The sequence below is a fragment of the Panthera leo genome, chromosome E3 (genome assembly GCF_018350215.1).
Source record: "Panthera leo isolate Ple1 chromosome E3, P.leo_Ple1_pat1.1, whole genome shotgun sequence".
Lineage (NCBI taxonomy): Eukaryota > Metazoa > Chordata > Mammalia > Carnivora > Felidae > Panthera > Panthera leo.
Genome location: NC_056694.1, coordinates 28,725,858 through 28,747,285, shown reverse-complemented (window position 1 = coordinate 28,747,285; position 21,428 = coordinate 28,725,858). Strand labels below are relative to the sequence as shown.

The window sequence follows — 21,428 nt, the reverse complement described above, 5'->3', positions numbered from 1 at the left end:
GCCTTCCTTTTGAGAAGAGGAAAGGGATGAGAGAGGGAGACAGACAGACAGAGATGGGGACCCAGAGGTGGTACCTGTGCCCGTGTCATTAAGAGCGCACACTCTGGGTTCAGATAGTTCTGAGATCCAACAAAACTGGGAGAGCTTGGACAGCTTCTCTCTGGGCTACATTTCTCTCAGTTGAGAAATGGGGGGAAGTGGTAAGACTTCTCTCCTGGGGTCACTGGCAACCTCAGAGTCACATGATTTGACCCTGTCTCCACGGGAGGAAGATACGCATTCTACCCATTCTTTCAGTGATTTCCCTGAGGCCAGTTAGGGGATTATCCTGTCTTGCAGATGAGCAAGACTGAGGCTCAGAGAAGTTAACCTGTTCAGGGCCTCCCAGCTAGTAAATAGAGCAATCAGGATTCAGATCCAGCTCTTCCTGCTTTCAAAACCCATATTCTCCTTATATGACCTCTGCATGGACTGCATCATGTGCCCTTCTCTCTCAGCCCATGAGACAGACCACTGTAGTAACATCTGCCATTTATTCGACTCTCTGTGTGGGCCAGTCCCTGTGCTAAATGCTTCACATGCACAAGAAGCCCATATCCCTTCTCACAGGAGCCCTTCGAGGAACGTTCTAGAACATCCCCCATCTACAGATAAGAAACCTCTTCCTTTTGATCTGGGAATACATGAGTGTCGAGTACATGAGTACTCAACATGAGTACATGAGTGTTGAGAAACAATCCCTCCCTTGTCATGTTTTTTGGGGTTTTGTTTTTCAGAAGAACTTGAGGAAGGATTGGTTGTGTGGGAGAAGTATCAGCAAAAATCAGGTGATTCCAACCACTGAGGTAGCCAGGACTGGACATGAGTTTGAGGTGCCTGTGGGGCACCCAAGTACAGATGAGTGGCAGGAAGTTCTGTGTCTCTGAGGTATGTGGGAGACCAATGAACCAGACGTAGATTCTCGGGGCTTGCCCACAGAACGGCCATTACTGGATTTGAGTAATGGGTATAGTCATCCCACATAAGCGAGTAGACCGCAAAGTCCAGGCCCTGGGGAAAGCTGAAATCTCCATGCTGCTCTTCCTCGTGGATGGAGTCAGGACACAGGGAAAGCCAGCTCTCAAACTTCTGGAGAAAAAGTATGGAAGGATTGAGAATTCAGTGGCAACAGGAGAGTTTGAGATTGCCACAGTCTATAAATTCTACAGGTATACCTTAGAGGTATTGTGGATTTAGTTCCAGACCCCCTGCAATAAAGTGAGTGTGAGTGAATATGGCTATAAAATGAGTACAATGAATTTTTTGGCTTCCCAGAGCATACAAAAGTTAGGGCTACACTATACTGTTGTCTATTAAGTGTGCAATAGTGTTATGTCTCCAAAAAAAATGCTCATGCCTTAATTTGAAAAAATACTTTTTTTGCCAAAAAATGCTAGCCATCATCTGGGCTTTCAGCGAGTGGTAAGCTTTTTGCTGGTAGAGGATCTTGCCTCGAGGTTGACGGCTCCTGACTGATCGGGCGGTGGCTGCTGAAAGTGGGGGTGGCTCTGGCAGTTTCTTAAAATAAAACAACAATTGGGGTGCCTGGGTGGCTCAGTCGGTTAAGTATCTGACTCACGATCGTGAGTTTGCAGGCTCTCTGCCGTCAGCACAGAGCCCACTCGGGACCCTCTGTCTCGCTCTCTCTCTGCCCCTCCCCTGCTTGTACTCTCTCCCTCTCTCTCTCTTTCTCTTTTTCAAAAAGAAGCATAAAAAAAAACCCATTAAAAATAAATAAAATACAACAACAATGAGGTCTGCTGCATCGATGGATTGTTCCTTCCGCGAACAATTTCTCTGTGGTCCATGGTGCTCCTCCTGGCTAGCCTCTCCCCCACAGTAGAACTCCTTTCACATCTGGAGTCCCTCTCAAACTCTGCCTCTGCTTCATCCATGAAGTGGATGGAATGTTGTCATTTCGACCACCTGCGCCTTCACCGGGAGGAGACTCCACCTCAAGAAGCCACTTTCCTGGCTCCTCCATAGGAAGCAGCTCCTTATCGGCTCAAGTTTCATCAAGAGCCTGTCGCAATTCAGTCCCTTCTTCGGGCTCCACTGCTAATGCTGGTTTTCTTGCTATTTCTACCACATCTGCAGTGACTTCCTCCATCTCAGTCTTGAACCTTCAATTTGTAAAAAATACAATATCTGCGAAGCGTCATAAAGTGAAACACAGTAAAGGGAGGTGCGCCTGTACTACTGTATATGTGCAAATTAAAAGTCTTTCTTCCTCTGTTTTATGTTATTTTTTAAACAATTTCCCTTTTTATAAATGTTTATTTTTTTTTATTTTTTTTTTAACGTTTTATTTATTTTTGAGACAGAGAGAGAGCATGAACGGGGGAGGGGCAGAGAGAGAGGGAGACACAGAATCGGAAGCAGGCTCCAGGCTCTGAGCCATCAGCCCAGAGCCCAACGCGGGGCTCGAACTCACGGACCGCGAGATCGTGACCTGAGCTGAAGTCGGACGTTTAACCGACTGAGCCACCCAGGCCCCCCTTAATGTTTATTTTGAGGGAGACAGAGGGTGAGCGGGGGAGGGGCAGAGAGCGAGGGAGACACAGAATCTGCAGCAGGCTCCAGGCTCTGAGCTGTCAGCACTGAGTTCCATGCAGGACTCAAACCCATGAACCACGGGATCATGACCTGAGCCGGTCAGATGCTTAACCAACTGAGCCACCCGGGCGCCCCAATAATGTTTTTTATTAATTCTGATGGACAGTTTTACCACTTTCTTCTATTACTTAATATATAACCTTTAATTAGGATGTACTATCCACCAGAATTAAATTAGTGCCCAGGTCTTGCTTTCACATCTTTTTTCTATTTTTATACTTCTAATTTTTACTTCTTTATGTTCGCAGTGAGGATCACACTTATATTTGGTTCTAAAACTATAATTAAGCTTCTGTTCTCATATATAGATAGTTTTTAACATTAAAAGCACATGACTGGGCCTCGTATTCTTATGGAGCCAGCATACTACATAATTAAATTTGATTTTCTCCAGTTTAAAAAATACCCTACATGACTGACACTTATAATATCCTTCTCCTGGGGGCGCCTGGGTGGCGCAGTCGGTTAGGCGTCCGACTTCAGCCAGGTCACGATCTCGCGGTCCGTGAGTTCGAGCCCCGCGTCAGGCTCTGGGCTGATGGCTCGGAGCCTGGAGCCTGTTTCCGATTCTGTGTCTCCCTCTCTCTCTGCCCCTCCCCCGTTCATGCTCTCTCTCTGTCCCAAAAATAAATTTAAAAAAAAAAAAAAAGTTGGAAAAAAAAATATCCTTCTCCTGTTTTAAAAGAAAGAAGACAGAAAACATATGAGTTCTAGAAAGTACCGAATAGCTCCCTCAGCCTGCAGGTGCTCAAGAGGGACCAGAGGTTGCTTTTGCTGCTACAGGAACAATGGCTGTCACTTTGCATCGACTGACCTTTGTACCGGGTGCACACACGTGCACACACACACACACACACACACACACACAGTATCCCAGCATATGGTACACGCCAGTGAGTGTACAAGGTATCACACTTGAGTGCACAAGGACAAGAATGGCTCACATTTAAGCTCTAGTTCTGGGCCAAGCACTGCATGAAACTCTTGACTTGGGACCTCACTGAATTTCCCCATCATGCCCACTTAGGGACAGATGTCAACTGTAGATGCTTGAAAGCAGCTATGCTCACCACCCTAGCACCAGTGCATCAGTAGATACTTGAATGAATCATGTTATTCAAAGAATACAGGAGGATGTCGGTGTAGTCAGGACAGAAGAGGGGCTCAGTGACATTCTCCAAGGGAGCGGCCGGCTTCCAGGCCCCTGGGGAGTCTTGCTGGCAGCCTGCAGACAATAGTGGATGAAGCTGATGGCTGCCCCCAGCTCCAGCTTGGCGTAGTACATAACCTTGCCTGGAGGTGCACCCACCTTGTCAATCTGAGAGGCACGTGATGGACCCCGGAAGGACAGGCTAGAGATCAGTGCCCACTCAGACCCGAACAATCGCCTCATCCATCATCCTGCGGCCTCCCAGGCTAGCAGGACATGCATGGGCCATTCTTGATTCAGTTTCCTAGCTATTTCTCAGAGCCAGGCCCTTACACAGCTAGAGGGGCCCTATTTTGCATCCCTTTTATTTTTTTTTTAGGTTTATTTATTTTGAGAGAGAGTCTGTGAATGGGGGAGGGGCAGAGAGAGAATCCCACACGCTGTCAGTGCAGAGCCCGACGTGGGGCTCGAACCCACGAACCACGAGATCGTGACCTGAAACGAAATCAAGAGTCAGACACTTAAGTGACTGAGCCACCCAAGCACCCCTCTTGTGTCCCTTTGAGAAGAGAAAATCAGAGGTTAAAAATTTTGCCCAAGGTTGCAATGGCTATTAAGTAGCCAAGCTAGGGTGCAGTGATTCCAGAGAATTGATTGAGTGAATGAGGAAACAAACAAACGAAAGAAATACTTCATAGAGTATATACCACGAGAGTAGGAATCTTATCTTCCTTACTGTTCTGTCTTCCCAGAATCTTGAACAGCACCTGGCATTTATTCAGCAAAATAATATTTGTTGAATGTGCAATAAATTATTCTTTCACATTCCATCCTTACCCCAACAACTTCCCTACACACACACACACACACACACACACACACACACACACACACACGGGTCCTTGGCACAGGATAAGAAAGAAATAGAATTTCAGACCTAACTAAGCATTTGCAGGTGGGGAAGCTCGGAGTGACAGGAATGTGACAGTCATGGACTGAAACAGTCCCAATGATTCTGGCTGTAATAACCAGGATGAGATTGGTTTTGTCACACCTGCTCCAAAGTCATCAAGTTAATACCCATCAGCTCCTGTGGAGGCTGTGTGAGTCAGACCATATTTCATGGTTGAGGGTGTCTTCTCACATTTACTGTCTCCTGCTACATTGACTCTTTTAAGAAAGGGTCCAATGGCTGCTGCCCCCCAAGCACTGCCCCCCCCCCCCCCGTGTTTAGCATGTGTGTTTCCATGTTCTTGTCTTGCTGGTTCAACAATCCTCTTGCCAGGGTGGTGAGGAAGTAGAAGAGGGAGATTTACCCAATCCACAGAGAACTAGCATGGATTCATGAGAAGTGGACTCATGGGTCTTCCTGGCTCTCCCATGTCCTCGGTCTGTGTCCTTGGGCGCATAACAGAGCACAAAAGAACTGCTGTTTACTTTTTATTTCCTTTCTTCTTCACCCAGCACTCGAGAATGCAAATTCAAACTCCTGGTTGGACGTGCACAATCCCATAATCTCACAATCCCACACTGGGTTTTGTCTTGTTCCGCCATCTTGAATTAAGTGTGGTAGAAATAGAAAGAATTCAGCTGAGGCAGGCTCAGTAAACAGGACTCACTCAGGACTTTTCCATACTTTCTCTGGAGATAAGTGATTTATTTGGAACCTAGAATGACGAGCTCTAACTTAGGCGGTGAGCTTTGCAAGTCAACCTGCTAGGAATTTGCTGTAGTGCCCTGTAAGGGTTCCCAGGGACCATAGAAATCAACATTTATTGAACCCTTCCAGTGGACCAACCCTGAGCACACATTATCACATAAGCTATGAAAAGTGCTTACTAATGGAAGGATGAATCAGGGGCAGCCTCCTGTTCGCCTTGACTAAGGTATGGTTCAGGGAAGGACTATGAGTGACCCTGGAGGGCACAGTGTATCTTCGCTCACTGTCTTCCTTAGCTTGTCCTCTGGTTTGTAGGTTGCTACATGGTCGTTGGAGCTCTCCTTCTTGAGGTTTGGTAATTTTATGAGCTTCATTTGAATGAGTCAATAAACCCCACCAAAACGCCTGTAATAGGTGGCAAATGTCCCAGAGATAAAGCGTGAAGTCCGCTTTTTCTCTCCTTGATCCTTTGAGCTGCCCACCTCCAGTCCCTCCCGCTTCTGCTCCATGTCCCTATCCTGTCCTACGGAGGCTGCCGACAACCTCAGACTCATTTTCTCACCTTTAATTCCAAGCACCGAATCGCGCCATTAGCTTTGCAGAATTCTGCAGCCCGTGCCTGCCCGCCTCAGCATTTTTGCATCCTCTGTACAATCCTGGCCCTGCTGTTTATCTGGGTCTCAGATAATTAAGAATCTTCCGCCTCTGAGCAGGGGCAGGGGGTGGTTATCTTCATTTTACACCTGCTTGCTGGATTTTCATAAAAGGGATAGCGTGCTCTGTCTCTCAGCTTGCCCTGGGCAGTGGCAGCTTTTAATAAGGGAGACTCAGAACTGCAACAGGCAGGGGAGGCGGGGGTGTGTGAAGGATGGAGGTCAGGAGCGGAGCCCTTGCGTTTCAGCATTTCTGTTGCCTGGGCTTGGACCCCAGTCACTTCATTTTATTCAGAAGTACCCAGGGGCACCTGGGTGGCTCAGTCAGTTAAGCGTCTGACTTTGACTCAGGTCACGATCTCGCGGTTTGTGAGTTCCAGCGCCAGGTCGGGCTGTGTGCTGACAGCCCAGAGCCTGGAACCTGCTTCGGATTCTGTCTCCCTCTCTCTCTGCCCCTCCCCCCGTCGTTCTCTTTCTCTCAAAAAAGAATAAAATAAATAAACATTAAAAAAATTTACTAAGAAGTACCCAGCATGGTGAAGAGGCCAGGCCCTCGAATCTGGCAGACGTTCAGGTCGGGAGGGTAGAAAGTGCATGACTTGTAAATAGCCAGCTTTTTTTATACTTGCCATGCTGGATACTGTTTGAAATATTTTACTTGCCTTGATTCATTTAATCCTCACTACAACTATACAGATAGATAACATCTTCCCTCCCCGGCTATTTTCCATCTTATAGAGGAGGAAACTGATGCACAGAAAGGTTGAATAACTTGCCTGGGGTTGCACAGTGTCCATTAAGAGGAGATAATGATAACTCCTGGTTTCCATCTCAACCATCATGCCATGGGGCCTGCCAACTGTCTTTGAACCCCCGTTCTACTTTTTACCAACTCTGTGGCTTGGAGCAGTTTCTTTTAGCCCTGTTCCAGCCTCAGTTTCCCCCTCTGTACAATAGGGGCATTGACGCTTCCCTGGGAGCACTGTAGCAAGGACGTGTATGAACATGGGTGGCTTCTCCTAGGAAATAAGCAAATCAAAATCCCCTTCCTCCTTTTCACTGTCAGCACTGCACCTTGAGGGAGAGTAAGGGATCGGGGCTGCTTAGTCATCTCCAGAGAATACTCAGAAAACAGTCCTCTCCCCAAGAAGCTGGGGAGCGGCTCTCCACCGTTACGACCAACTCTACCCCGGGGCCTTGACTTTGTTATTACTCTTGTTATTTTTAAAAACGTTTTATGCACCTGCATTTTTTTTTTTTTTTTTTTTGTCTTTAATGAGCTGATAATTCTGAAGTCTGTTAGGAAAAGCTTCAAGCCAAGGGCAGAACGAAGCATGCGCGTTTATGTAACTTGACACATCTTAGCCACATTCGGGAGTCCTGCGTCACACTGGTTGCACTTTGGGTTTTAAATAGCGTTTCCTAAGAACAGGTCACTGTTGCAAGAGCCACCGTACATATCAGGTGGGAAGAGATGGCTTCAGATGCAGAAGATCTGAAAACAATTTGTCTTGAACAAAATGTACAGGAAATTGAGGAGGGGGGAGGGAAGGAGAAAGGGGGGCAGGAAATGGATGGAGAAGAACAGAGGAGGGAGGAGAACGGTCCAGGTTGGACCTCTGAGTGCACCCTCTTGAGTTTCTAAGTGTGCTGGAAGGTAGGGGTGAGGGTAGGAATCTGGGCTGATCAGATGGAGAAAGATATATGGCCCCCACTCGACAAGTTTCTGCTATTCCAAGTTGTCTTTTGAAAGGACATTCTTCTCTCTGGGAACTCAGACGACCTTACCATCAGGGACTTCATTCTCTTAGCTCCAAGGATCTCCCCTGGGCCTCCTGGGTTCTGGTGAGCTGGGAGGGAGATCACCATATTGGGCTCTTGTGATGGTTAATTTTATGTGTCCAATTGACTGGGCCATGGGTGGCCAGACGCTGGGTCATCCATTATTCTGGGGGAGTCAGTGAGGGTGTTTCTGGGTAAGATTAACATTCGGATCAGTAGGCAGAGTAAGGCACATTGCCTTTCCCAACGTGGGTGGGCCTCATCCAATCCGCTGAAGGCCTGAATAGAACAAAAAGGCTGAGTAAGAGGGAACTTTGCCTGCCTTACTGATGAGCTGGGATATTGATCTTTTCCTCCCTGTGGACTGGAACTAACAAATTGACTTTTCTTGAGGCTTGAGCCTGCTGGCGTTTGGACTGGAGCTATACCATCGGCTCTCCTGTGTCTCCAGCTTGCGGATGACAGATCCTGGGACTTTTCAGCCTCCACAATCACATAAGCCACTTTCTTATAATTAATTAATAGATCAATCAATCAAATCTCCTATTGCTTCTGTTTCATGGGAGAATCCTGACTAATACAACCTTGTTTATTCTCAGACACTTCCATCTGGATGCTGTATTTAGCTAAAAAAGACCTAGGAAGTTGGAGAATGATTTTGGGTTTTTTTTTTTTTTTTTTTTTTTTTTTTTTTTTTTAAGTAGACTCCATGGGCACCTGGGTGGTTCAGTCGGTTAAGTGTCTGACTTCAGCTCAGGTCACGATCTTGCAGTCTGTGAGTTCGAGCCCCACATCGGACTCTGTGCTAACAGCTCAGAGCCTGGAGCCTGCTTCAGATTCTGTGTCTCCCTCTCTCTCTGCCCCTCCCCTGCTCTCTCTCTCTCTTTCTCTCGAAAGTAAATAAACATTAAAAAAAAAATTTAAAGTAGACTCCATGCCCAGTGTGGAGCCCAGTGAGGGACTTCCACTCACAACCCTGAAATCAAGACCTAAGCTGAGATCAAAAGAGTTAGATGCTTAACCCAGGGAGCCACCCAGGGGCCCTGAGGCTAAGATAAAGGGATATTGGCTCCAGCACTTTGGAAAACAGCCCAGCAGTACCTGGTAAAGATGAGCATGTACTTAGCTCTACAGTAACCAGCAGTTTCTTGCCTCAGTATACCCTAGGGTTGCTCTGTGTAATTGGGTAGGCACTGGCTTCATGTGGCTCTTTCTTTCTTTCTCCTTCTTTCTTTCTTTCTTTCTTTCTTTCTTTCTTTCTTTCTTTCTTTCTTTCATGTTTATTTATTTGAGAGAGAGAGTGAGTGAGCGGGTGCAGGCTGGGAGGGGCAGAGAGAGAAGGAGAGAGAATCCCAAGCTGGCTCCATGCTGTCATCACAGACCCTGACGTGGGGCTTGATCCCACAAACGCTGAGATCATGACCTGAGCTGAAATCAAGTCAGACGCTTAACTGATTGAGCCACCCAGGTGCCCCTCATGTGGCTATTTCTTTTAAAATCATTACAGTAAAATACAAAGTACAGTTCTTCAGTAACCCTACTACATTTCAAGTGCTCACTAGTCAGTTGTAGCTAATGACTGTCCTATTGGAAAGCACACACATTTTCGTAGAACATTTCCATCATCACAGCCCTAAAGAAACTCTCACACGTGAGTGCCAGGAGGAATATTCCAGAATGTTCTTATCAGCCTTATTTGTAAGAGCAACAAAACTGGAAATACCTCAAGTGTTTATCGGCGGTAGAAAAGGACAAACCAGGTACAGCCTAATCACGCCATGGAATACTACGGAGCAGTGAAAATGAATGCACTATAGGCATTAACCCAGATGCATCTCAAAAACAAGACTTTCGGCCAAGCTTATGTAAAGGGCAAAATATGTAAAACCCAAAACTGTGCTGGCATTCATATAGAGATAGTAAATTATAAAAAGAAAAAAGTATTAAGATGAACTCAGCTTATAGGGCGCCTGGGTGGCACAGTCGGTTAAGCGTCCGACTTCAGCCAGGTCACGATCTCGCGGTCCGTGAGTTCGAGCCCCGCGTCAGGCTCTGGGCTGATGGCTCGGAGCCTGGAGCCTGTTTCCGATTCTGTGTCTCCCTCTCTCTCTGCCCCTCCCCCGTTCATGCTCTGTCTCTCTCTGTCCCAAAAATAAATAAAAAACGTTGAAAAAAAAAATTAAAAAAAAAAAAAAAAGATGAACTCAGCTTAGGGACGCCAGGATGTCTCGGTTGGTTAAGAATCTGACTCTCAATTTCAGGGTTGTGAGTTCGAGCCCCGTGTTGGCCTCTGCACTGGGTGTGCACCCAACTTAAAGAGAAAAAGATAAACTCAGCACGGTGTTTACCTCTGAGAGAATGAGGTACGACAGGGCTTCTAAGGGTCCTGTACAGGTTATGACTCAGGCAAGATGATGGAGACATGTTTATTAATCCCTAAATGGTATGTATGTACTTTACGCGCACATTTGTATCTAGTTCACAAACAGACGTATACACACATTTGTTTTCCAGTTTTTTTATTGTGGTGAAATACACGTAACATAAAATTTACCATCACGACCGTTTGTAAGTGTACAGTTCACGGGTGTTAAGAATGTTGACATTGTTGTACAACCATCACCACCGTGGCACCACCACCGTTTCCAGAACTTTCAACTTGCAAAGCTGAAAGTCTGTACTCATTAGACAATACCTCGCCATGCTCCCCCAGCCCCTGGCAACCACAGTCTGCTTTCCGTCCCTATGACTGTGACGGCTCTGAGTTCCTCACACGAGTGGAATCATAGTGTTTGCCTTTTTGGACACACACACACCTTTTTAAAGGAAAAATGCTAAGAAAGGGAAGGAAGTTTATGATCTCTGTTATCTTTGCACCCATATCTCAGATACATCAAACCCAACATGTCCAAGTCCAAACTCATGATCCCCGTGCCGTCCCCTAGCCGTGTCCCCACCAAACGTAGCTTTGCAAATGGCCCCGCACCACCCTCTACCCATGTGGGAACGCCAGATTCCGAAGTTAGACGCCATTCTGACTCCTTCCAGTTTGCCACCTCACATATTCAGTCCATCCCCAAACTGAGTCACATTTTACCTCCTAAAATAGTTTTAGAACCATCACGTTTCTCCATCGCCACGGCCACCGCCCAAGTGCACACTTCTGTCTGTCTCTTGGATCTTAAGAGCCTCCCAGCCTCCCACCGTGCTGCCCTCCAGGCCAGGGTACCACGGCCAGAGGGAGCCTCTCGGAATGCAAATCAGACCACAGCTCCCAGTTTCAAACACTTTCCTGAATTTGTTACTATGATCAAGCCTATGAGGTGCCCCTGGGTCCGTTCCTGCCTCTTCTGCGCTGTTCTTCATCTTTTCTCCACCCGCAGCCCCCACCCCTACTCTGCACCCTGCAGGGTGCCTTTCAGATCCACCTCCCCCCCACAGTCTGGGGTCTGCCCTTCCACTGGGTCTGCTTTCTGTGCCCTTCCCTCTGCCTGCACCCCTCCTCCCCCACCCTCTTTGCCTGGTTCACCTTCCCTCTCCCTGCAGGGCTCAGGTCCAGGCTTCCACCTGAAGGAAGCTTTCCCAGCACTTCCCAGTCTGTGTCCAGTCTTATCCCCATAACCATATCCTTTCCTTAGATATCTTTCCCTCCAGGACGCCTGGGTGGTTCAGTCGGTTAAGTGTCAGACTTCGGCTCAGGTCATGATCTCACGGCTCGTGAGTTCGAGCCCCGCATCGGGATCTCTGCTGTCAGTGCAGAGCCCACTGGGGATCCTCTGTCTTCCTCTCTGTCTGCCCCTCCCCTGCTCGTGTGGCACGCTCTCTCTCTCTCTCTCTCTCTCAAAAACAAAGAATTTAACAAAAGAAAAAAAACATTTCCCTCCATTAATATCTACATCCATTGGTGTAAGTATGTGTTCAGTATCTTTCTCCGACCAGAATCCTGGTAATGTGTCTGACTCATTTCAAGGGCTCTCCTGGTGGTGGCAAACCCTGGCAGTGAGAGCTGCCTGGTCCTCTGATGGTGAGACTGTGGGTCGGTCCAGTTCATAGCATTCCTCCAGAGTGACAGTGTGACACTGTCTACACAGCTTGCAGTGTAGACGCTTTACTAAGTATAGGGGCTTCCTGTGGCTGCTGTAACAAACTACCACAAAGCTGGTGTCTTCAAATAACACACGTTCGTGCTCTGATGGCTCTGGAGGCCAGAGGTCTGAAATCGGTTTCCCTGGGCTGAAATCAAGTGTCCAAGGGACCGTGCTCCTTCTGGTGCCCACAGGGGAGAATCTTCTTCCTGTGTTTCTTGCACTCCTTGGCTGGTGGCCCCTTCCCCCACGGTCAAAGCCAGCAGGACAGAATCTTTAAACCTCTGTCTGCTGACATTACCCATCTCCTTCCCTCCCCTGTGTCCCATCTCATTCTGTCACCCCCTTACAAGGATGCTTGTGGTGATGTTTAGAACCCAACTGAATAATCCAGGAAAATCTCCCATCTCAAGACCCTTAATGTAATTGCACCCACAGGGTCCCTTTTGACATACGAGGTGACACATTCACAGGTGCCAGGGATCAAGGACAAGCATGTCTTTGAAGGACGTTATTCGGCCGACCACATTAGGAGAGACTGTAGCAATTCGCTTAAGGGCCCAGCGTTGAGCTGGAGCCCCAGTGTGGCAGCAACAATGACAGATAGGGCGGTGGTAAGGCTGAGTGGAGGGGAAGGCACACTGTACGTGGAGAGCCCACATTACTTCATCTTATGCTAAGTTCTCATTATTTTCTGAAATCTCCCAAAGAAACGGCATCTTATGAGACAGAGAGAGACAGAGACAGAGGGAGCCTCAGAAATGCAGGTACAGTGGCCTGACAATTAAGGGTCTCTCACTCTCTTTGCTTGTTTCTGGAAAATTGCTGATTTGAGTGGCAGCAGAGGTTGAAAAGTGCTTGTCTGTATCACTTGATGGTCTCAATTGAGGGTTCAGCTCTTTCCTCTGCACTCAGTGCAGAATCAGATGATGCTTGACTGGGCCGGCCTCATTTCCACATTTCTACTCACGTGAGAGCCAGCCTTCTCTTGATATTTCCCAGATACAATGCTCAAAGAGAAAAGGAAGGATGGAAAACACAGAGAGCTTAGCAGGTATGCCTTCGTGTTTTGGGTCGACAAGCTTAGCTGGCCCCAGTCACCCAGGAGATGTAAATATCCTGATTTATGTCTTTTTACTTTATTTAATGGGCTGCTATTCATTGGAGGATGCATTACGTGAATTTTTTCCTTCTGGAATTTTGACCCACTGTTGGTCTTCCTGTCCTCGGTCCCCTAAACCCAGGGGGTTTGCATTAGATTAAGTCAATCTAAGACACTCCCAGTTGGGTTCTACCAGTGGAAGGGCAGCCTGTATTTTCAGTTCTGGGTGTCCTCACCTTTGACAGGTTGCTTTCTGATAAAGAGAGAGACCTATACTCGCTCCAAGTCAGATTATACCCATGTTTGAACTCTAGCTCTACCATTACAGGCTGTGCAGTCTTGGACAAATACCTTAACCTCTCTGAGCTTCAGTTGGCTCATCTGTCAAATGGGGATGGCTCCAACATCACACAGGGTGGTTATGGGGAGTAAAAGAAGTCATTTGTATTAAGTGCCCAGCCCAGCGCCTACCACAAGTTAAGTGCTCATTTAATATTACTTTCCTTTCCTTCAGGAAGAAATTGAGTTTGGAAATGAACAGATATCTGCATTAGTAAGAACAGATGTTGGACCCATGCTCTTGGCTTTAGTAGTACTTGATTTATCTTCAACAGGGGACATGGGAGACGGGAGGAGATTGGAAGGTAGACTGAAGGTCTCCTCCATGACAAGGATGTACAGACTGGACAGGAGAAGCCTCAGGGGCACCTGAGCTGTGTCTTGAAACAGCTGAAGATTATCATGGGGAAGAGGGAGTCTGTTTCTTCTATGGGCAACCAGAACCATGGAAGGCACCGGTGAATCAGGTTACTATCTCAGCATGAGAGAGGCCTCTCCAAACACTTGGAGCTATAAAAAACTGGAACCTTGGGAGGTAATGAGTTTCCAAACCTGGGGATACTCCAGCCTTTATTTATTCCTTCCTTCATTCAACCTGCATCTACTGTGTAATTACCATGTGTCGAGTCCTGGGAATGTAGGATGAACAACCTAGACAAGAGCTCTGCCCTAATGCAGTCCAAGGGAGGAGATAGAAGCTGGATGATTCTTGCATGATACACGGAAGCCTCAGATGGGGTGGGCCAGTGGGTGTCCCCTCTCCAGACCCTTGGAGAATTGTCTTACTCTTGTGTGGCCACAGCCTGGGCCAATCCAAAATCCACTGCTGGGATGCTTGTGCATTTCCAGGGTTTCCATTCTCAGCTCTTCTGTGCTCCTGGGCTTGGTTTCCTGGGTCCTGGAACCCCATCCACGTGGGCAGGAAACTTGGATGCTTCACCAGTTTCCATAACAACAGAACATAGCAAAGCCCTAGGCTACTCCCATAGGTCATCTGAGGAGTTGACCAATTGAGCATCCGGAAAGGGCTTGCACTGAGCTCTCCATAGCAATTAACTGCCCCCCGCCCCCGAAAGGTTCCTGGATGGCTCAGTCGATTAGGCATCCAACTCTTGGTTTTGGCTCTGGTCATGATCTCGCATTTCATGGGATCGAGCCCTGGAATGGGCATGGAGCCTGCTTGGGATCCTCTCTCTTCCCTTCCCCTGCTTGCATGTGCTCTTTTCCTCTCAAAATAAATAAACATTAAAATCGTTTAAAAAATTTTTTTGAAAAAAAAAAGCCACAGTCCACATTCCCAGCCAACGAGATTCTTTTAGACATCCTGTACCAAGCGGTTCCTTTTTCCCGGCCTTTCTGCATGCTCGGGACCCAGACTCGCCACCTCGCTTGCTGTTCTCTATCTCAAACCTCTCAGTTCTGAGGAAGTCAACTTCCCCTCCCTGTCGTGTACAGAGCAGTTTCATCTGTTTCCAAGAAGCCAGGGCACCAAATGATGCTTGGGCTCGGAAACACTACCCTAGGGGTTTGTCAAGGTATGATTCTGAGCAAAAACTCTTTCTTCCCCCAAATAAATCTGGATCCTGGCAGTTAAGATGCCAACCTTTCTCCCCACATTTTACACCTTTACTAAACTATCTTGCATCAAGGGAGCTGGAGGAGATCTCTCTTCCCTCTAGTCCGTGCCGGGATGTTCTGTCAGCTGTGCCGAGAGCTCCATTTCCCAGAATCCTTTTCCTGGTCTGGTTCCAGGTTAAAGGTGGGAGATCTGAGAGGAAGAAGGGGAGCGCAGCGTTCGCTCATGGAGGGCCGCCATGTGGATGAGGAGGTAATCAGATAGAGAAGGCCACAGAGGCTCCAGCTTATCCTCACTCTCCCCTACTTCCCATCCAGCTTGTCATCCCAGCTGCTGGCCCTGCTGACCAACAGTGGCCCTATGTCTTCTAGAAGCTTGGCAGACAAGGCAACAGCCTCCCATAGACCCCTCCACCTGCCTTCCCTCTGCATCCTTAACCTGCCAGCTGGGCTGGCCGGTGACCCCTCTGGCCTTCGGCAACCCCCCCCCCAGACCTTCCCGTCCCCAGCTCTTCCCACAATTGTGGAAGGTCTAATTGCTACAGTGCATCCCTTGCCCCATAATTCAGGGTGGTTTGGCTTCCGTGATGGAGCCCAGACGGGTCTACATCCAGAGCCTTTACACAAGAAGCAGCCGGAGGCTGGAGGCAGTGAATCACATGGGAATCACCTGGAGAGCTTTAGAGAAAATGCTGATGCCTGGGTCTTACCCTGGAGTCTGGTTTAATTGACCCGAGGTACAGTGCAGCCATTACAAGTTTTAAAAGCAGCCAGGACGGGGCGCCTGGGTGGCTCAGTCGGTTGAGCGTCCAACTCTTGGTTCCAGCTCAGGTCGTCATCTCACGGCTCGTGAATGCAAGCCCCGCTTCCGGCTCTGCGCTGACGGCATGGAGCCTGCTTGGGATTCTCTGTCCCCCTCCCTCTCTGCCCCTTCCCCACTCACTCTCTGTCTCTCTCAGAATAAAGAAACTTAAAAAAAAAAAAAGAAAGCAGTCAGGGTAATTCTCGCCTCCACCTCCCACTGCACAAACAGCCCCTCACCTCTCCCCTGGGTGAGGCAGACAGAACTCTGGTGGCCGTCAGCTGCTTACAGCTGACTCATCTTCTTACTTTCTTTTCACAATGTTTTCTTGATGAAAATTGGTCTCAGCCTCAACATATAAAATCTACCCCGCATTAGCATGGCTCCTGGCATGGCGAGAGGTACCTCTCTCTCCAGTTGCTTAGAATCGTGATCGGGATCAGAATGAAATGTATGTGCGTGGTCTCCCGTGGCGTGCGAAAATCCCAGTGCCATCTGTTGTCTTCACCATCGTGTCTGTTATCAAAATACGCTGATTAAGGCTTTAATTGAACCTGGTGCTGTAGTTTTCCGGAACATCACAGCGATCAGCTTTCTAGAAGCTTATAACCAAAGGCCGAATTTATAATCACTCAGCGACGATCGCCTTTCAGCTCGCTCCGTTACCCACCTGTTTTTGACCTCTGAAAACCAACACACGGTCTCCCTCTTTGTTTTTATTTTTTAGAAGAGATCAAGCGAGCCAGCCGGGAGTTGGAAGATTAGTGTTTCTGGGCTTCTTCACTGAACTGCAGAGGGATTTGGGGATTAGAATGTGATACGATAAAGGTGGATTGTAGAGCTGGATGGTGCAGAAATTCGCCCCCAGCCTTACACTGACTAACCGCACAAACGCTAAGCCTCGGGTCCCTGTTGTGCGAAACTGCTGCGGTACAAATTCACACCTCACAGCGCTGGAATGAGAAAGAGATGCGTACACGCGTGGAAAGAACTCGGGATAGAGCCCAGCCCCTTAAGTGGCGCCTACGTATTAGCCGTGAGAATGCTCACCACAGCCTTTCTGTGATTCCGGAGGGAGTTGTGGAGCTAGAGGTTGGCCCAAGACAAAAATTGTCCGTCTGTAAAGTGAGATCTAAATCTCGGTTTGAAAGCAACACTTGCGTAAACGCCTGAATGAACTGGCATTTTGGCTTCACGTTTTCCCCACTGGAGTTTGGCGAGCTGTCCCAGGTCATGAAAAGGGGGCTCAGCGCCCTCCTGCCCCCAGGTGATTATCCAGTGTTGTTCCCTGTCTCCGGGTGCCCTTAGGCCCTCTACTGCTGGCCTTTCGCATTCTGGGGGAAAACTCCATGTGCCGCTGGCACGGTTTCGATATGTGTCTCGGTCCCTGATGCGCTCTGATTAAATTCAGGGAGACTTGCCCAGGGCATCATTAACTGCCTGGAGGAGTCAGCCCTCCGGCCATCTGTCGTCTGCCATCACTCTGTCTGCTCTCCCCTTTGGTCACATTGAGCCATCTTGAGAAACTTCAAGAGTTCCTCTCCTCTTGCTGTGCTGGCACAGTTAATGAGAAACAGGGCGTGGTCAGGGGCAGGGGGCTTCTGCTTGTGGCCGAACCAGCTCTGGACTCGCAGCTGGGACCCGGGTTGAGATCTAGGCTGTGTGACCTCAGGCGATTCAGTTGGTCCAGTTTTTCCCAAAGTGGGCTACACTCTGGGATGATTTTAGGTGGTAGCTGGGGAACATTCGTTAAGAATTTATTTTCATATCTTTTAAGGAAAAATACTGGTTATCTCTGGTGCTGTAAAACGTTTTATATTAAAAAGTTTTCTTATAGGGGCGCCTGGATGGCTCAGTTGGTTGAGCATCTGACTCTTTTTTTTTTTTTATTTTTTAGTATGTTTATTTTTGAAGGAGAGAGAACGTGAGCGGGAGAGGGGCAGAGAGAGAGAGAGAGAGGGAGACACAGAATCAGAAGCAGGCTCCAGGCTCTGAGCTGTCTGCACAGAGCCTGACATGGGGCTCGAACTCACAATCTGGCAGATCATGACCCCAGTGAAGTCAGTTGCCCAACTGACTGAGCCACCCAGGAGCCCCGACTCTTTTTTTTTTTTTTTTTTTTTGATGTTTGTTTATTTTTGAGAGAGAGACAGAGCCCGAGCAGGGAGGGCAGAGAGAGAGAGAGGGAGACATAGAATCTGAAGCACGCTCCAGGCTCCCAGATGTCAGCACAGAGCCCGAACTCACGAACCACAAGATAATGACCTGAGCTGAAGTCAGAGGCTCAACTGACTGAGCCACCCAGGCGCCCCTGGCATCTGACTCTTGATCTTGGCTCAGGTCGTGATCTCACAGTTGTGAGATCGAGACCTGTGTCCAGCTGTGCGCTGAGTGTGGAGCCTGCTTGGGATTCTTTCTCTCCCTCTGCCCCTCCCCTACTTGCGTGCCTTTGTGCACGCTCTCTCTCAAAATAAATAGGCATTAAAAAATTTTTTTTTCATATAAAAAATGAATCGATGGTAAGAAAAATACTGAATAAGAGTGGAGCACACATGAGACCGGGCAGTCATTGCCATGGTGATAGACGGGTATTTAGGAAACACTGACTTAGCCATACTGAGCCTTCTTTCCTGCAAGAGGCATATGAATATTGCCTCTGCTGGAGGATGTGAGGTAGTCAGCAAAGCTGGAGAAAGCATATGGAGTGCTTGAAGGGCAAGAGCTTTATTTGTGTAAGAGCTGGGATCCCAGCTGAGTGGCTCACTGGCTGTGTGATCTTGGGCAAATTGCTTACCTTCAATTGTTGAGTATTTGGTGTGTTTGACCAAATGCGTGTCATTTTTCCATACTAATTATCTGATTCTGTGACACCCCCCAACTGGGTATCCGACGATTTAATTCAATTTTGACACTATCTACCTTGGAGCTACGGTGCGATCCCATAAGCTAAAGAAAGGGTTCATTCCCACAAGACTTGCCTCACTTCAGATGCTTATCACGAGTCCTGGGCCAGCTACGCTTCTGTCCAGCCAAGTATAAACTTGGGGTTTCCCTCCCGCTCCCCCAGATTGGGTAATTTGCTAGATTGATTCATAAAATTTAGGAAAGCATTTTGCTTGTGTTTGCTGGTTTATTAGGAAGGATACAACTCAGGAACAGCCAAATGGAAAAGATGTGGAGGGCTCAAGAGTAGGGATGGTGGGGTGACACAGGGCTCCCTTGCCCTTTCGGGGCACACTTCCTTCCCAGCCCAGGTGTGCCTACCAACCCGGAAGTTCAAGCGTTTTTTATAACACAGACTGCATTCCCCTTCCTCTAATCAGAGGTGGGCTGTGGGACTGAAAGTTCCTACCTTCTAATCACATGTTTGGTCTTTTTGGTGATCGGCCCCCACATGAAGCTATCTAGGGGTCACACTCTGACCGTCTCATTGGCATAAACTCAGGTGTTTGTGCCTGAGGGGATCATTATGAACAACAAAAGATATTCCTTTTCCTCCAGAAATTCCAGCAAGGGTGGAATTCCACCAAGCTCTGTGCCAGGAATCAGGGGCAAACCCCAAACATATATATACAATATATACAATATATTATATATACTATATTATATATTATATATATAATATATAATAATTCTCCCTTATTTGCAGGGTTACTCCAAGACCCCCCCCCCCCACACACACACACACACAGGTAGATGCTTGAAATCATGGCTGGTGCTAAATTCTACATATACTGTGTTTTTTCTTTTCTTTTCTTTTCTTTTTAACTTTATTTATTTATTTTGAGAGAGACAGTGCACACACAGGAGGGGCAAAGAGAGGGAGAGAGAGAGAATCCCAAGCAGGCTCCACACTGTCAATGCAGAGCGCGACATGGGGCTCTGACTCACGAACCACGAGATCATGGCCTGAGTCGAAATCAAGAGTCAGACACTTAACCAGTTGAGCCACCCAGGCGCCCCTATACTGTGTTTTCTTAGACGCGCATACCTATGATAAAGTTTAACTTGTTAATTAGGCACAGTAAGAGGTTAACGATGGTAGCTAATAATAAAATAGAACAGTTATAATAATATGTGGTCTCTCTTTCAAAATATCTTCTTGTCCTGTACTCACTTTTCTTCTTGCAGTGATGTGAGATGATAAAAGGCCTAATGTAACTAGATGAACTGAGGTGAATGCCATAGGGGTTATGACACAGCGTTAGGCTACTACTAACCTGACAATACGTTAAAAGGAGAATTATCAAAAAAAAATAAAAAAATAAAATAAAATAAAAGGAGAATTATCTGGGGTCACCTGGGTGGCTCAGTTGGTTAAGCATCCGACTTCAGCTCAGGTCATGATCTCACGGTGCGTGGGTTCGAGCCCCACATTGGGCTCTGTGCTGACAACTCAGAGCCTGGAGCCTGCCTCGGATTCTGTGTCTCCCTCTCTCTCTGGCCCTCCCCTGCTCACACTCTTTCTCTTTTGCTGTCAAAAAGTAATAAACATTGGGGCGCCTGGGTGGCTCAGTCGGTTAGGCGGCCGACTTCGGCTCAGGTCATGTTCTCGCAGTCTGTGAGTTCGAGCCCCGCATCGGGCTCTGTGCTGACAGCTCGGAGCCTGGAGCCTGTTTCGGATTCTGTGTCTCCCTCTTTCTGACCCTCCCCCGTTCATGCTCTGTCTCTCTCTGTCTCAAAAATAAATAAACGTTAAAAAAAATTAAAAAAAAAAAAAAAAGTAATAAACATTAAAAAAAAATTGTTTTTTAAGTACCTATGAATCCAGTCTCAATGCTCTGACAATGAGCTCTGCCATCTTCCTGGTTCCCTAGTTAATGAGTGAAATAAATTTTTGACAAGTGTTTCTTCCCTAGTTGTATGAGTCACGTTTTTAAATTTTGCAAATATGCTTCTGCATATTTTCTGCATATTCATCAAGCAGAATCATAACCATAGTGCCAGGTCCCTGAGAGCTCATGATTTAGTTCGGGGAGCATTCCCACAGCACGTTCTGTGTGCAAGGCACCAGGCCGGGCACCGTCGGGAAGATGAAAATAGGTAGGACTGGTCCCTAGAGCCAAGGGTTTCATAATTACTTATGGGGAGATAGGAAGTATATAAATTAATTCTTCTGCTGTGAGGAAGAGAAACGCAGCCCCTGGCAGCCAGGAGCTCGCTCGGTACTCAGAGCTAGGCCGAAGTGTTCTCCTATTAGGTGTAAACACTTTTTTTTTTAACACAATTTTTTTCACGTTTATTTTATTTATTTTGAGAGAGAGAGAGAGAGAGAAGGCAAGCGAGTAGGGAAGTGGCAGAAAGAGAGGGTGAAAGAGGATCATAAGCAGGCTCCATGCTGTCAGCCCAGAGCCCGACGCGGGGCTCACACTCACGAACTACAAGATCGTGACCTGAGCCGAAACCAAGAGTCAGACGCTCCACCGGCTGAGCCACCCAGGCGCCCCTGGATGTAAACACTTGTGCAGATCACCAACAGCGGACAAGGCCATTCTGAGACCGTGATAGATCGGGACAAAAGTAAAGCAACTTCACGAGGGTGTCCGAAAGTGAATAAGGCGCGAACACTGTGTAAAGCTCACGAACGACCAGACGTCTCCATGTCTTGGCTCATGTGACTGACTG

General features: G+C 47.6%; 1 protein-coding gene across 1 annotated transcript in view; it reads left to right on the top strand.

Moving 5' to 3' along the window:
* Positions 1-21,428, top strand: part of BMERB1 (bMERB domain containing 1) — a 122,193-nt gene that overhangs the window by 64,661 nt on the left and 36,104 nt on the right. The window lies entirely within an intron of this gene.